Source organism: Scyliorhinus torazame, chromosome X (assembly GCF_047496885.1).
Source record: "Scyliorhinus torazame isolate Kashiwa2021f chromosome X, sScyTor2.1, whole genome shotgun sequence".
NCBI lineage: Eukaryota > Metazoa > Chordata > Chondrichthyes > Carcharhiniformes > Scyliorhinidae > Scyliorhinus > Scyliorhinus torazame.
In genome coordinates this window covers 28,050,211-28,065,060 of record NC_092738.1, presented here as the reverse complement: position 1 = coordinate 28,065,060, position 14,850 = coordinate 28,050,211, and positions in this window count along the sequence as shown.

Below are 14,850 nucleotides of genomic sequence, written 5' to 3'. Positions count from 1 at the left end.
TGTTCTGGCTTGTAATGCAGAACACGGCCAGCAGTGCGGGTTAAATTCCCACACTGGCCTCCCCGAACAGGTGGTGGAATGTGGTGACTAGGGGCTTTTCACAGTGAGGGGAGGGTGGATGTGATTTTGTTCTTTCCCCTCTCCCACACCATTACTAAAGGTCAGGGTCTCACGGTGTGGAAGGGGTGAGTAATGGGACACTTTGTCTAGAGGGAATAAAAATGTGGGCAGCTCTGTTGAAAAACCACTGGATCAAGAAGTTCTAGATGGCTGTATGCCTTCACTGGAACATTGCTGCAGCCACAGATAGAAATGAGCATGAGAGCACTGAATTTAAAATGGCAACAACCAGAAGCTCGGTCATGCTTTGCTGATGGAGCTGAGGTGTCTCAACATGCTCCCTTAATCTGCCAGGACAATTATGTACAAGTAGCTTCACTTTGTTTTTGGGACCTTGGTGGTGAGGGAGAGTCAGATGTTTATAAGCTCCTATTGCATAGGGAAGGGAGTCATGGAGGAGACAGTCCCTAGGTGTTTGGTGGTTGCATCAATGACCGGATAGGAGGGAGGGGAGGATGAAATCTGGGCGGTTACAGCTTGAGCACTCGTGATAGAATGGAGTTTGAGGAAGTATAGCCAAGGCAGCTGAGGAGTCTGGCTTGTTATGAATAGGAGATCAGACAGCCCATCTTCAAATAGACTGAAGTCAAGTAAGGAAAGTGTTCCGAGCTGAACCGTATGAAGGTGAGACGGGTGGAAATTGGAGGCAAAATGTTTTCCAGTTCCCAGCGAGAGCTGAAAAGTGTACCTGTACAGTCATTAATGTACCAGAAAAAGAATTGGGAAGGAGACCAGAGTAGGACTAGATGCCCACTGGGTGGAGCCAAGGAAGGCAGACATTTTGAAAACATTTGGGAGTTGGTGGAGAAGCTGAGTGCCCAATTCATTTTTATTCCAATTAAGGGGCAATGGCCAATCCACCTAGCTTGCACATCTAGCCTGTGGGGGTGAGACCCACGCAAACACTGGGAAAATGTGCAAACTCCACTGGGACAGTGACCCAGGGCCAGGATCGAACCTGGACCTCGGCACTGAGGTAGCAATGCTAACCACCGCCCCCGTGCTGCCCTTTTGGGGGAGAAATTGAGGGGTTACGTTCTGATCTGCCTGATACGGAGTCCACAATTATCCCATAGTAAGATGGGTTGAGATGTGTTTCTTGTTTAATGGGAAATTAGTGTTAAGGTGTAAATTTAAACCTGTTCTCTTTGGGTGTAAAGTTACAAAGTTTAATATTGTAGTTGGAATAAAGCCCTATTTCTTCATGCGATCACCCCTGGAGCAAATCATTTTTTCCGCACAGGCTTTTCAAACAAATGTTGGGGTTTCAGTCCAGTATCCTAGCCACTTGAATCTAGTCTGGGATCATAATTTCCAGCAATGGCAACCTTAGCTAAATCCACAGTCATCTTTCAGGTGTATACTGAAGAAATGTTGGCTCTACTTTGCTTCCTACACCAAAATAGTGGTTGCCAGCATCTCGTGCCTATCTGAAATAGAGTTAAATGAACAGGACCACCTTCCAGTTTAAACTCCATAAAATGTTTGTAACTTATCCACACCTTCTGTGAACTCTGCTGCTTAAGGGGCAGCGCAGTAGCACAAGTGATTAGCACTATGGCTTCACAGCACCAGGGTCCCAGGTTCAATTCTCTGCTGGGTCACTGTCTGGGTGGAGTCTGCACATGCTCTGCGTGGGTTTCCTCTGGGTGCTCCGGTTTTCTCCCACAGTCCAAAGGCGTGCAGGTTAGGTGGATTGGCCATGCTAAATTGCCCTTAATGTCCAAAAAAGGTTAGAGGTTATTGGGTTACGGGGATAGGGTGAAAGTGAGGGCTTAAGTGGGTCGGTGCAGACTCGATGGGCTGAATGGCCTCCTTCTGCACTTCAATGTTCTAATGGTTCCATGAGGCACATGGAGTTAGGTCGATCAAGTCCAGAGCTCAGCTTCCCCTGAACCCTACCGGCCCTGCTTTGTGGTTCTCCAGCTACTTTGACTGAATTAAGGATTGAGTGGTGTAAACTGGGAGCTACCCAATGGACAGCAATACCCTAGAATCTAGTTTAAGCAAATGCCAATTTAAAAGTGACATTGAGTTCTGATGCACATCCTGTACATCGACCTGCTCATGTCTTCACCTGCCAACGTGTACTTTCCAGCAAGAATCCTAACGCATTCTGACAAAAGGCTGTTCTTGCAGTAACCCACACTATTTTTTTTTTTTTTTTTTTTTTTTTTTGCTTGCTTGGTGTCGTTAGTTTCTGTGACTGAAGACATCATTCTGCACTCTGCTCCTTTTCAACGCTGTTCACAAACCAAAGAATTTAAGAAGGTGGAGAAATTTACCATGGGTTTGGGGGTGGGGGAGGCAAGAGAATGGAAGGAAAGAATGGTCCAGTGCTGATGAATTCTGTCAGAATTTGGTTTCAGGACTTGGAATCGAGACTGACTTCGTGAAGATCATGCCTTGTGCAATATTAAATCTATGATACAAGAAACCACTGATTGCGCAAACCAGGCCACTTTTTGCATGCAGAACATGCATGTTTTTTGGGTGACCTGGTGGCTGTGCTCAAAGACAATTGTAAAGCGCTCACCTTTTCACTGAGTCTCAATTGGGGTGGCACAGTAGCACAGTGGTTGACACTGTTGCTTCACAGCGCCAGGGACCCGGGTTTGATTCCCGGCTTGGGTCATTGTGCGGAGTCTGCACATTCTCCCCGTGTCTGCGTGGGTTTGCTCCGGTTTCCTCCCACAAGTCCCGAAAGATGTGCTGTTAGGTGAATTGAACATTCTGAATTCTCCCTCTGTGACCCGAACAGGCGCCAGAATGTGGCGACTAGGGGATTTTCACAGTAACTTCATTGTGGTGTTAATGTAAGCCTACTTGTGACACTAAAGATTATTAAAAATTGTTGTAAAGTAGACCAAGGATGTTGGTGACTGCCCCCCGCCCCCAAGTGGTGTCATGAGGTAATTGCAATGATGTGCAGCACAAAGCTGAATTATTATTGCAAAGGATCACCATGTACAACAGAGTTCTTGTAGCCAGCATATGTCTAGTCCAGTTCTGTTTGCTTGTAGAACCATAGTAACGTGCAACTATTAGCGTCTTGCCTACCCTTTTAGACCCACAGACATTACCATTCTGTTTAAATAAATAAACACAACATTAGAACTGCGAGTTTAGAAGTGAGTGAGTGGAAAATTCAATGGTGTTATTGGACACTGTTCTTGTGTGCTTTTTATTATTAAGAATAACCAGCTGGAGTGGGTTAGCTGAGGTTTGAGGGTAGGTTACGTACCAGAAAACAATACATGGTTCAGATGACCCAAGAGGAGAAATCTCTTTTTTTTTTCAATATCAGTGAACATGTATTACATTGGTAATACTGCTTGCAATTTCAACTTATAAGACCGAAAAAGCTGGAAATGACAGCTGATGTGTAAGTATCTACAAAGGATAACCGAGGGTATGGCATTTTCTGGCCATTCTCATCAGCAGGACCTTCTCCCGCCGACGGCAAATCCCCACCACAGGTTTTCCAGCAGCAGGGGTAGATTAAATGGAAAATCCCATTGAGAGTGGTGCGATCAGAAGATCCCACTGCTGGCAGGCAGCCGGGAAACACGCCATAGGGTGTGTAGAAAATCGGTTCCCCCCCCCCCCCCCACCACCACCACCGGGAACATTCTTTCTGAATCTACCCTGTCTAATCCTGTTAGAATTTTGTACGTTTCTGAAATCCCCTCTCACTCTTCTAAACTCCAGTGAATATAATCCTAACCGATTTAGTCTCCCCTCTTATGACAGTCCCGCAAACACAGGAATCAGCCTGGTAAACCTTCGCTGGACTCCCTCCATAGCAAGAACATCCTTCCTCAGAGAAGGACACCAAAACTGCCCACAATACTCCAGGTGTGGCCTCACCAATTCCCTATACAATTATAGTGAAACATCTCTTCCTACACTCAAAACCTCTCACTATGAAGGCCAACATATCATTTGTCTTCTTTACTGGCTGCTATATCTGCGTGCTTATTTCAGCGACTGATGCACGAGGACACCAAGGACTCACTGAGTATCCACCTGTCTCAATTTACACCCGTTGAAATAATAATCTGCCTTCCTATTTTTGCTACCAAAGTGGATAGCCTCACATCTATCTACGTTATAATGCATCTGCCATGCATGTGCCCACTCACTCAGCCTGTTCAAATTCCACTGAAGAATCTCTGCATCCTACATAAAGAACATAAGAGCTCGGAACAGGAGTAGGCCATCTGGCCCCTCGAGCCTGCTCTGCCACTCAATAAGATCATGGCTAAGGGGCAGCACGGTGGCACAGTGGTTAGCACTGCTGATTTGATTTGATTTATTACTGTCACGTATTAGTATACAGTGAAAAGTATTGTTTCTTGTATGCTGGACAAACAATGCAGACCGTACATAGGGAAGGAAGGAGAGACTGCAGAATATAATGTTACAGTTATAGCAAGGTGTAGAGAAAAGATCAACTTAATACGAGGTAGGTCCATTCAAAAGTCTGGTGGCAGTAGGGAAGAAGCTGTTCTTGAGTCGGTTAGTACGTGACCTCAAACTTTGGTATCTTTTTCCTGACAGAAGAAGGTGGAAGAGAGTATGTCCGGGGTGCAGGGGGTCCTTAATTATGCTGGCTGCCTTTCCGAGGCAGCGGGAATTATAGATAGAATAATGGATGGGAGGCTGGTTTGCGTGATGGACTGGGCTACATTCACAACCTTTTGTAGTTTCCTGTGGTCTTGGGCAGAACAGGCTCCATACCAAGCTGTGATACAACCAGTTGAATGCTTTCTATGGTGCATCTGTAGAAGTTGGTGAGGGTCGTAGCTGACATGCCAAATTTCCTTAGTCTTCTGAGAAAGTAGAGTCGTTGGTGGGCTTTCTTAATTTAGTGTCGGCCTGGGGGGACCAGGACAGGTTGTTGGTGATCTGTACACCTAAAAACTTGAAGCTCTCGACCCTTTCTACTTCGTTCCCATTGATGTAGACAGGGGCATGTTCTCCACTACGCTTCCTGAAGTCGATGACAATCTCCTTCGTTTTGTTGACATTGAGGGAGAGATTATTGTCGTTGCACCAGTTCACCAGATTCTCTATCTCATTCCTGTATGTCTCGTCATTGTTTGAAATCCGACCCACTACGGTGGTGTCATCAGCAAATTTGAAAATCGAGTTGGAGGGGAATTTGGCCACACAGTCTTAGGTGTATAAGGCATATACTAGGGGGCTGAAGACACAGCCTTGTGGGGCACCGGTGTTGAGGATGATCGTGGAGGAGGTGTTGTTGCCTATCTTTACTGATTGTGGCCGGTGGGTTAGAAAGTTCAGGATCCAGTTGCAGAGGGAGGAGCCGAGGCCCAGGCCACGGAGTTTGGAGATGAGTTTGGTAAGAATGATGGTGTTGAAGGCTAATATGTAGTCGATAAATAGGAGTCTGACATAGGTGTCTTTGTTATCTAGGTGTTCCAGGGTAGAGTGCAGGGCCACGGAGATGGCGTCTGCTGTGGACCCGTTGCAGCGGTAGGCGAACTGTAGTGGATCAAGGCAATCCGGGAGGCTGGAGTTGATTCGTGCCATGACTAACCTTTCGAAGCACTTCATGATGATGGCTGTCAGAGCCACTGGACGATAGTCATTAAGGCACGCTGCTTGACTTTATTTTGGTACAGGGATGATGGTCGTCTTCTTGAAGCAGATGGCGACCTCAGATTGTTGTAAAGAGAGGTTGAAGATGTCTGCGAATACCCCCGCCAGCTGATCCGCGCAAGACCTGCGTGCTCGTCTGGGTACCCCATCCGGGCCAGTGGCTTTCCGGGGGTTGACCTTCGAGAAGGCTGCTCTGACGTTTGCAGTGGTGATCTCAGATACAAGTTCATCCGCGGCTTCTGGGGTGGAGGGCTTGCTCTCGCTGACCTCTTGCTCAAAGCGGGCATAGAATGCGTTGAGCTCATCAGGGAGGGGTGCGTTGGAGCCGACGATTTTACATGCCTTCATCTTGTAGCCCGTTATGTCTTGCAGACCTTGCCATAGACGGTGGGGATCCGTGTGGCTAGCCTGGGACTCGAGCTTGGTACTGTCTTTTGGCATCTTTGATGGATTTCTTTAGATCATATCTGGCTTTCTTGTAGAGGTCAGGGTCGCCTGACTTGAACACCTCAGACCTAGACTTCAGCAAGCAGTGGATATCCCTGTTCATCCAGGGTTTCCGGTTGGGAAACACGCGGATTTGCTTCTTTGGCACACAGCCTTCTACACACTTACTAATGAAGTCAGTTACTGTAGTGGGGTACTCGTTCAGGCTGGTCGCAGAGTTTTTAAATACTGACCAGTCCACTGACTCTAAGCAGTCCCGTAGGAGATCATCCGATTCCTCAGACCAACAATGCACGACTTTCTTTGACGGATTCTCCCGCTTCAGTTTTTGCTTCTAAGCCGGGAGCAGGAGCACAGCCTTGTGGTCAGATTTGCCAAAGTGTGGGCGGGCGATAGAGCGGTAGGCATGTTTGATATTTGTGTAGCAGTGGTCCAGGATGTTTGGGCCTCTGGTAGACCAGGTCACGTGTTGGTGGTAAATTGGTAGTACGCTCTTGAGCTTGGCCTGATTGAAGTCCCCGGCCATGATGAACAAGGCCTTGGGATGTTTCGTTTCAAGGCTATTTGTGGTGGTGAATATTTCGTCCAGTGCGATTTTCACATTTGCATGGGGTGGGATGTAAACTGCTGTCAGGATAACGGAACTGAACTCCCGCGGAAGGTAGTAGGGGCGGCATTTTAGCGTCCGGTATTCTAGGTCCGGGGAGCAGAAACTCGCCATGGTTTCTACATCTAGGCACCAGGCGGTGTTGATTAGGAGGCAGACCCCACCTCCCCTTGCCTTGTCTGAGGCCGCTGTACGGTCCATTTGGTGGATTGAGAAGCCCTCTGGTTGTAGGACACAGTCCGGTGAAGCAGGAGTGAGCCATGTCTCTGTGAAACAGAGCACACAACAGTCCATTAGTTCTCTTTGAAAAGTGAGTCTGGCTTTAAGTTCGTCCAGCTTGTTTTCTAGAGATTGGGCATTAGCTCGGAGTAAGCGAGGCAGAGGGGCTTTGGGGCCGCGTTGTTTCACTCTCACCTGCAGGCCTGTACGTTTTCCACGTTTCCTGGAGTGACGGCTTCTTTTCGAGCCTGGGAGACGGTGAGATATGCGGTGTTAAGGGTATAGTTGTGTCCAATGAGGTTATTCACTCTGGTCGGTGTGTGGATGGAGGATTTGTTGCCTTGCTTGCGGTTCCTGCGTCGGTAGGTGGGTCTGCGCAGTCGAGCGGTCCGGGTTGCTATCGGGCTGCGGTTTGTCTTCACAGGTTGGTGGATGTTCAGACCACGCTCTGGCGTGGATGGGGTGAAGGCCGGTAAGTAGATGACGTCTCTGGGATCGCGGTTGCGGATGGGGCGATGGCCGGGTCCGTGTGTTGGGGTCCGCAGGGTCCTTTCCAGATTGCGGTTTTCCTTCAGAGGACGGAGGATCTCTAGACCTGCAAATAAATTTAAAAGAGCAGTATTAGTGATTGTTAGGCTGTGGGAGTTGATTTTTAGCAGTGTGGGGCGACTGTAGGGGGGGGGGGGAGTGGAAGGAGTGCTTGGGGCCTGCAGGGGGTCACACCTCTCCGGGTCAGTGGGGTTGGAAGGGGGTGGGGGGGGGGGTGCTGCAGCTGCTGCGATGCTGGTCTGGTCGTTGGAGAGCAGCAGAGTGAAGATCCCGGCTTCTGTGGTGTTTTCCAGGTCTCTGGGAGCTTGTAGAGTGAAGGCCCTGGCTTCTAGGGCGTTTTGCTGGTCTCTGGCAGCCACTGTAGGGGAATTCCCAGGCCTGCCTCACGCCGCCGAGGTCCCAGGTTCGATCCCGGCTCTGGGTCACTGTCCGTGTGGAGTTTGCACATTCTCCCCGTGTTTCTATGGGTTTCACCCCCACAATCCAAAGATGTGCAGGGTAGGTGGATTGGCCACGCTAAATTGCCCCTTAATTGGAAAAAATAAGTTGGGTACTCTAAATTTATATTTAAAAAATGTCATGGCTGATCTTTTTGTGTACTCAGCTCCACTTACCCGCCCGCTCACCAATTCCTTTACTGTTCAAAAATTTATCGTTGCCTTAAAAACATTCAACGAGGTAGCTTCAGCTGCTTCACTGGACAGGGAATTCCACAGATTCATGACCCCTTGGGTGAAGAAGTTCTTCCTCATCTCAGTCCTAAATCTGCTTCCCCTTATTTTGAGGCTATGCCCCCTCGTTCTAGTTTTGCCTGCCTGTGGAAACAACCTCCTGCTTTTATCTTAACTATTCTCTTCATAATTTTATATATTTCTCTAAGACCCCCCTCATTCTTCTAAATTCCAATGAGTATAGTCCCAGTCTACTCAATCTCTCTTCATAAGCCAATCCTCTCAACTGCGGAATCAGCCTAGTGAATCTCCTCTGCACCCCCTCCAGTGCCAGTACATCCTTTCTCAAGTAAGGAGATCAAAACTGCACACAGTACTCCAGGTGTCGCCTCACCAGCACCCTATACAGCTGCAACATAACCTCTCTGGTTTTAAACTCCATCCTTCTAGCAATGAAGGACAAAATTCCATTTGCCTTCTTAATTACCTGCTGCACCTGCAAACCAACTTTTTGCTATTCATACACAAGTACATCCAGGTCCCTCTGCACAGCAGCATGCTGCAATTTTTTACCATTTAAATAATAGTCCATTTTGATGTTATTCCTACCAAAATGGATGACCTCACATTTACCAACATTGTACTCCATCTGCCAGACTCTTGCCCACTCAGTTAAACTATCTATATCCCTCTGAAGATTTTCAGTGTCCTCTGCACACTTTGCTCTACCACTCATCTTAGTGTCATCTGCAAACTTTGACACATAGAGTCATAGATGTTTACAGCATGGAAACAATAGAACATTACAGCGCAGTACAGGCCCTTCGGCCCTTGAAGTTGCGCCGACCTGTGAAACCACTCTAAAGCCCATCTACACTATTCTATTATCATCCATATGTTTATCCAATGACCATTTAAATGCCCTTGGTGTTGGCGAGTCCACTACTGTTGCAGGCAGGGCATTCCACGCCCCTACTACTCTGAGTAAAGAACCTACCTCTGACATCTGTCCTATATCTATCTACCCTCAATTTAAAGCTATGTGAAAGTTGGTAATGGGGGGAGATTTTAATACGGTGCTGGAGCCAGGGCTGGACAGGTCGAGATCCAGGACTGGAAGGAGGCCGGCTGTAGCCAAGGTGCTTAAAGATTTTATGGAGCAGATGGGAGGAGTAGACCCGTGGAGATTTAGCAGACCTAGGAGTAAGGAGTTTTCGTTTTTCTCCCATGTCCACAAAGTTTATTCGCGAATAGACTTTTTTGTCTTGGGAAGGGCGTTGATCCCGAACGTGAGGGGGACGGAGTATACGGCTATAGCCATTTCAGATCACACTCCACATTGGGTAGACTTGGAGATAGGGGAGGAAACAGAAGGGCGTCCACCCTGGAGAATGGACATGGGACTAATGGCAGATGAAGGGGTGTGTCTAAGGGTGAGGGGGTGCATTGAAAAATACTTGGAACTCAATGATAACGGGGAGGTCCAGGTGGGAGTGGTCTGGGAGGCGCTGAAGGCAGTGGTTAGAGGGGAGCTGATATCAATAAGGGCACATAAAGGAAAGCAGGAGAGTAGGGAACGGGAGCGGTTGCTGCAACAACTTCTGAGGGTGGACAGGCAATATGCGGAGGCACCGGAGGAGGGACTGTACAGGGAAAGGCAAAGGTTACACGTAGAATTTGACTTGCTGACAACGGGTACTGCAGAAGCACAGTGGAGGAAGGCACAGGGTGTACAGTATGAGTATGGGGAGAAGGCGAGCAGGTTGCTGGCCCATCAATTGAGGAAAAGGGGAGCAGCGAGGGAAATAGGGGGAGTGAGGGATGAGGAAGGAGAGATAGAGCGGGGAGCGGAGAGAGTTAATGGAGTGTTCAAGGCATTCTATAAAAGATTATACGAAGCTCGGCCCCCGGATGGGAAGGAGAGAATGATGTGCTTCCTGGACCGGCTGGAATTTCCTAAGGTGGAGGAGCAGGAGAGGGTGGGACTGGGAGCACAGATCGAGATAGAGGAAGTAGTGAAAGGAATTAGGAGTATGCAGGCGGGGAAGGCTCCGGGACCGGATGGATTTCCAGTCGAATTTTATAGGAAATATGTGGACTTGCTTGCCCCGATACTGATGAGAACCTTTAATGAGGCGAAGGAAAGGGGACAGCTGCCCCGACTATGTCGGAGGCAACGATATCGCTTCTCCTAAAGAAGGAAAAAGACCCGCTGCAATGCGGGTCCTATAGACCTATTTCCCTCCTAAATGTAGACGCCAAGATTCTGGCCAAGGTAATGGCAATGAGGATAGAGGATTGTGTCCCGGGGGTAGTCCATGAGGACCAAACTGGGTTTGTGAAGGGGAGACAGCTGAATACGAATATACGGAGGCTGCTAGGGGTAATGATGATGCCCCCACCAGAGGGGGAAGCGGAGATAGTGGTGGCGATGGATGCCGAGAAAGCATTTGATAGAGTGGAGTGGGATTATTTGTGGGAGGTGTTGAGGAGATTTGGCTTTGGAGATGAGTATATTAGATGGGTACAGCTGCTGTATAGGGCCCCGATGGCGAGCGTGGTCACGAATGGACGGGGGTCTGCGTATTTTCGGCTCCATAGAGGGACGAGGCAGGGATGTCCTCTGTCCCCATTATTGTTTGCACTGGCGATTGAGCCCCTGGCAATAGCATTGAGGGGTTCCAAGAAGTGGAGGGGAGTACTCAGGGGAGGAGAGGAACACCGGGTATCTCTTTACGCGGACGATTTATTGGTGTATGTGGCGGACCCGGCGGAGGGGATGCCAGAGATAACGCGGATACTTGGGGAGTTTGGAGAATTTTCAGGATATAAGCTGAACATGGGGAAAAGTGAGCTGTTTGTGGTGCATCCAGGGGAGCAGAGCAGAGAAATAGAGGACTTACCGCTGAGGAAGGTAACAAGGGACTTTCGCTACTTGAGGATCCAGATAGCCAAGAATTGGGGTACATTGCATAGGTTAAACTTAACATGGTTGGTGGAACAGATGGAGGAGGACTTCAAGAGATGGGACATGGTATCCCTGTCACTGGCAGGGAGGGTACAAGCGGTTAAAATGGTGGTCCTCCCGAGATTCCTCTTTGTGTTTCAGTGCTTCCCGGTGGTGATCACAAAGGCTTTTTTCAAAAGGATTGAGAAGAGTATCATGAGTTTTGTGTGGGCCGGGAAGACCCCGAGAGTGAGGAAGGGATTTTTGAAGCGTAGTAGGGATAGGGGGGGGGGGGCTGGCGCTACCGAGCCTGAGTGAGTACTACTGGGCCGCCAACATCTCAATGGTATGTAAGTGGATGGGAGAAGAGGAGGGAGCGGCGTGGAAGAGATTGGAGAAGGCGTCCTGTAGGGGGACTTGCCTACAAGCCATGGTGACGGCGCCGTTGCCATTCTCCACGAAGAAATACACCACAAGCCCGGTGGTGGTGGTTACTCTGAAAATTTGGGGGCAATGGAGACGGCATAGGGGAAAGACGGGAGCCTCGGTGTGGTCCCCGATAAGAAATAATCATAGGTTTGCTCCGGGGAGAATGGATGGGGGATTTGGAACATGGCAAAGAACAGGAGTAACACAATTGAGAGATCTGTTTGTAGATGGGACGTTTGCAAGTCTGGGAGCGCTGGCCGAAAAATATGGGTTGCCCCAAGGGAATGCATTCCGGTATATGCAACTCAGGGCTTTTACGAGGCAACAGGTGAGGGAATTCCCGCAGCTCCCGACGCAGGAGGTGCAGGACAGAGTGATCTCAAAGACATGGGTGGGGGACGGTAAGGTATCAGACATATATAGGGAAATGAGGGACGAGGGGGAGATTATGGTAGATGAGCTGAAAGGGAAATGGGAAGAAGAGCTGGGGGAGGAGATTGAGGAGGGGCTGTGGGCTGATGCCCCAAGTAGGGTAAACTCATCGTCCTCGTGTGCCAGGCTAAGCCTGATACAATTCAAGGTGTTACACAGGGCGCATATGACTGGAGCACGGCTCAGTAAATTTTTTGGAGTAGAGGATAGGTGTGCGAGATGCTCGAGAAGCCCAGCGAATCACACCCACATGTTCTGGTCATGTCCGGCACTACAGGGGTTTTGGGTGGGGGTGACAAAGGTGCTTTCGAAGGTGGTGGGGGTCCAGGTCGAACCAAGCTGGGGGTTGGCTATATTTGGGGTTGCAGAAGAGCCGGGAGTGCAGGAGGCGAGAGAGGCTGATGTTTTGGCCTTTGCGTCCCTAGTAGCCCGGCGCAGGATACTGTTGATGTGGAAGGAAGCCAAGCCCCCGGGGGTGGAGACCTAGATAAATGACATGGCAGGGTTTATAAAGCTGGAACGGATTAAGTTCGTCCTAAGGGGATCGGCTCAAGGGTTCACCAGGCGGTGGCAACCGTTCGTCGAATACCTCACAGAAAGATAGAGGGAATGGAAAAGAAGAAGACAGCAGCAGCAACCCGGGGGGGGGGGGGGGGGGGACCAGAGGGATTCTCAGGGATGTTAATATATAAGTATATAAGTATAATATGTATAGGTTGTTGTTATAGATAATTGTATATTGGACGGTTAAAACATATTTTTGGAGAATATTTATCTGGGACAAGGCAGTTGCCATTTAGTTTTGTTTTTGTTTATATATTATTTATTTCTTGTTTATAAAACTGGCCATTGTTATTTATATTGTTATATTACTGTGTAAAGGATACACAATGTACTGTGATGGTTGGCCAAAAATTTTCAATAAAATATATTTAAAAAAAAAAATTTTTTTAAAGCTATGTCCCCTCGTGCTAGCCATCACCATCCGAGGAAAATGGCTCTCACTGTCCACCCTATCTAATCCTCTGATCATCTTGTAATACTCCAAATGCGGCCGCACCAGAGTTTTGTACAGCTGTTACATGACCTCATGGCTCCAAAACTCAATCCCTCTACCAATAAAAGCTAACACATCGTACGCCTTCTTAACAACCCTCTCAACCTGGGTGGCAACTTTCAGGGATCAATGTACATGGACACTGAGATCTCTCTGCTCATCCACACTGCCAAGAATCTTACCATTAGCCCAGTACTCTGTATTCCCGTTACTCCTTCCAAAATGAATCACCTCACACTTTTCTGCATTAAACAGGCCCTTTGGCCCAGCTTGTCCATGCCGCCCAGTTTCTATCACCTAAGCTAGTCCCACTTGCCCGCATTTGGCTCATATTCCTCGATACCTACCCTGCCCATGTAACTGTCTAACTATTTTTTAAAGGAAAAAATTGTACCTGTCTCTACCACTGCCTCTGGCAGCCCGTTCCAGATGCTCACCACCCTCTGTGTGAAGAAATTTCCCCTCTGATCTCTTTTGTATCTCTCTCCTCTCACCTTAAACCTATGCCCTCTAGTTCTAGACTCCTCTACCTTTGGGAAAAGATGTTGACTATCTACCTTATCTGTGCCCCTCATTATTTTATAGACCTCTTTAAGATCACCCCTAAGCCTCCTGCGCTCCAGGGAAAAAAGTCCCAGCCTATCCAGCCTCTCCTTATAACTCAGACCATCAAGTCCTGGTAGCATCCTTTTGCACTCTTTCTAGTTTAACAATATCCTTCCTATAATAGGGTGGCCAGAACTGAACACAGTATTCCATGTGTGGTCTGACCAATGTCTTGTACAACTTCAACAAGACGTCGCAACTCCTGTATTCAATATTCTGACCAATAAAACCTAGCATGCTGAATGCCTTCTTCGCCACCCTGTCCATCTGCGACTCCACCTTCAAGGAGCTATGGACCTGTATCCCTAGATCTCTTTGTTCTGTAACTCTCCCCAACTCCCTACCATTAACTGAGTAGATCCTGCCCTGATTTGATCTACACATTACACTTGGTCCCCAACTCCATATCATCTATGTACATTGTAAACAATTACGGTTCCAAAACTGATCCTCACAGTTCACCCGCCCCCAACTTTGTGCCATCTACAAATTTGGAAATACTACATTTAGTTCCCTCGACCAAATCATTAATATGTAATGTGAACAGTAGGGGTCCTAGCACAGGTCCCTGCAGTACCCCACAAGTCACTGCCTGCCAATTGGAAAAAAACACATTTATTCCAACTTTTCGCTTCCTGTCTGCTAACCAGCTTTCTATCCATCTCAAGACACTATACTCAATCCCGTGCGCTTTAACTGTACATCGTAAACTGCTATGTAAGACCTTGTCGAAAGCCTTCTGAAAGTCTAAATTAACCACATCCACCGGTTCTCCCTGGTCAACTCTACCAGTTACACCTTCAAAGAATTCCAATAGATTTGTCAAGCATGATTTCTTGATTTCAAGTATGATAATGTTGGTCATTATCTTAAGGCGCCTGAAATACAAAAGGATAGTTATGCTTCACCTGTACAAAGCTCTGTTTGGACCCTATCTGGAGAAATGCACTCAGATCTGAGGCACCAAACCTCAAGAACAAAATATTGCATAAACTTGGCTCCTCTTCCCTTGAGAATAAAGGATTGAGTAGTAGTCATCTGATTGAGGTGTTTAAAATGATTCGATAGTTTATCTGTAATAAACTTATTTCCACTGGAAAAAACTCCATAATGAGGGGGAAATAATCTTGAAAATTAA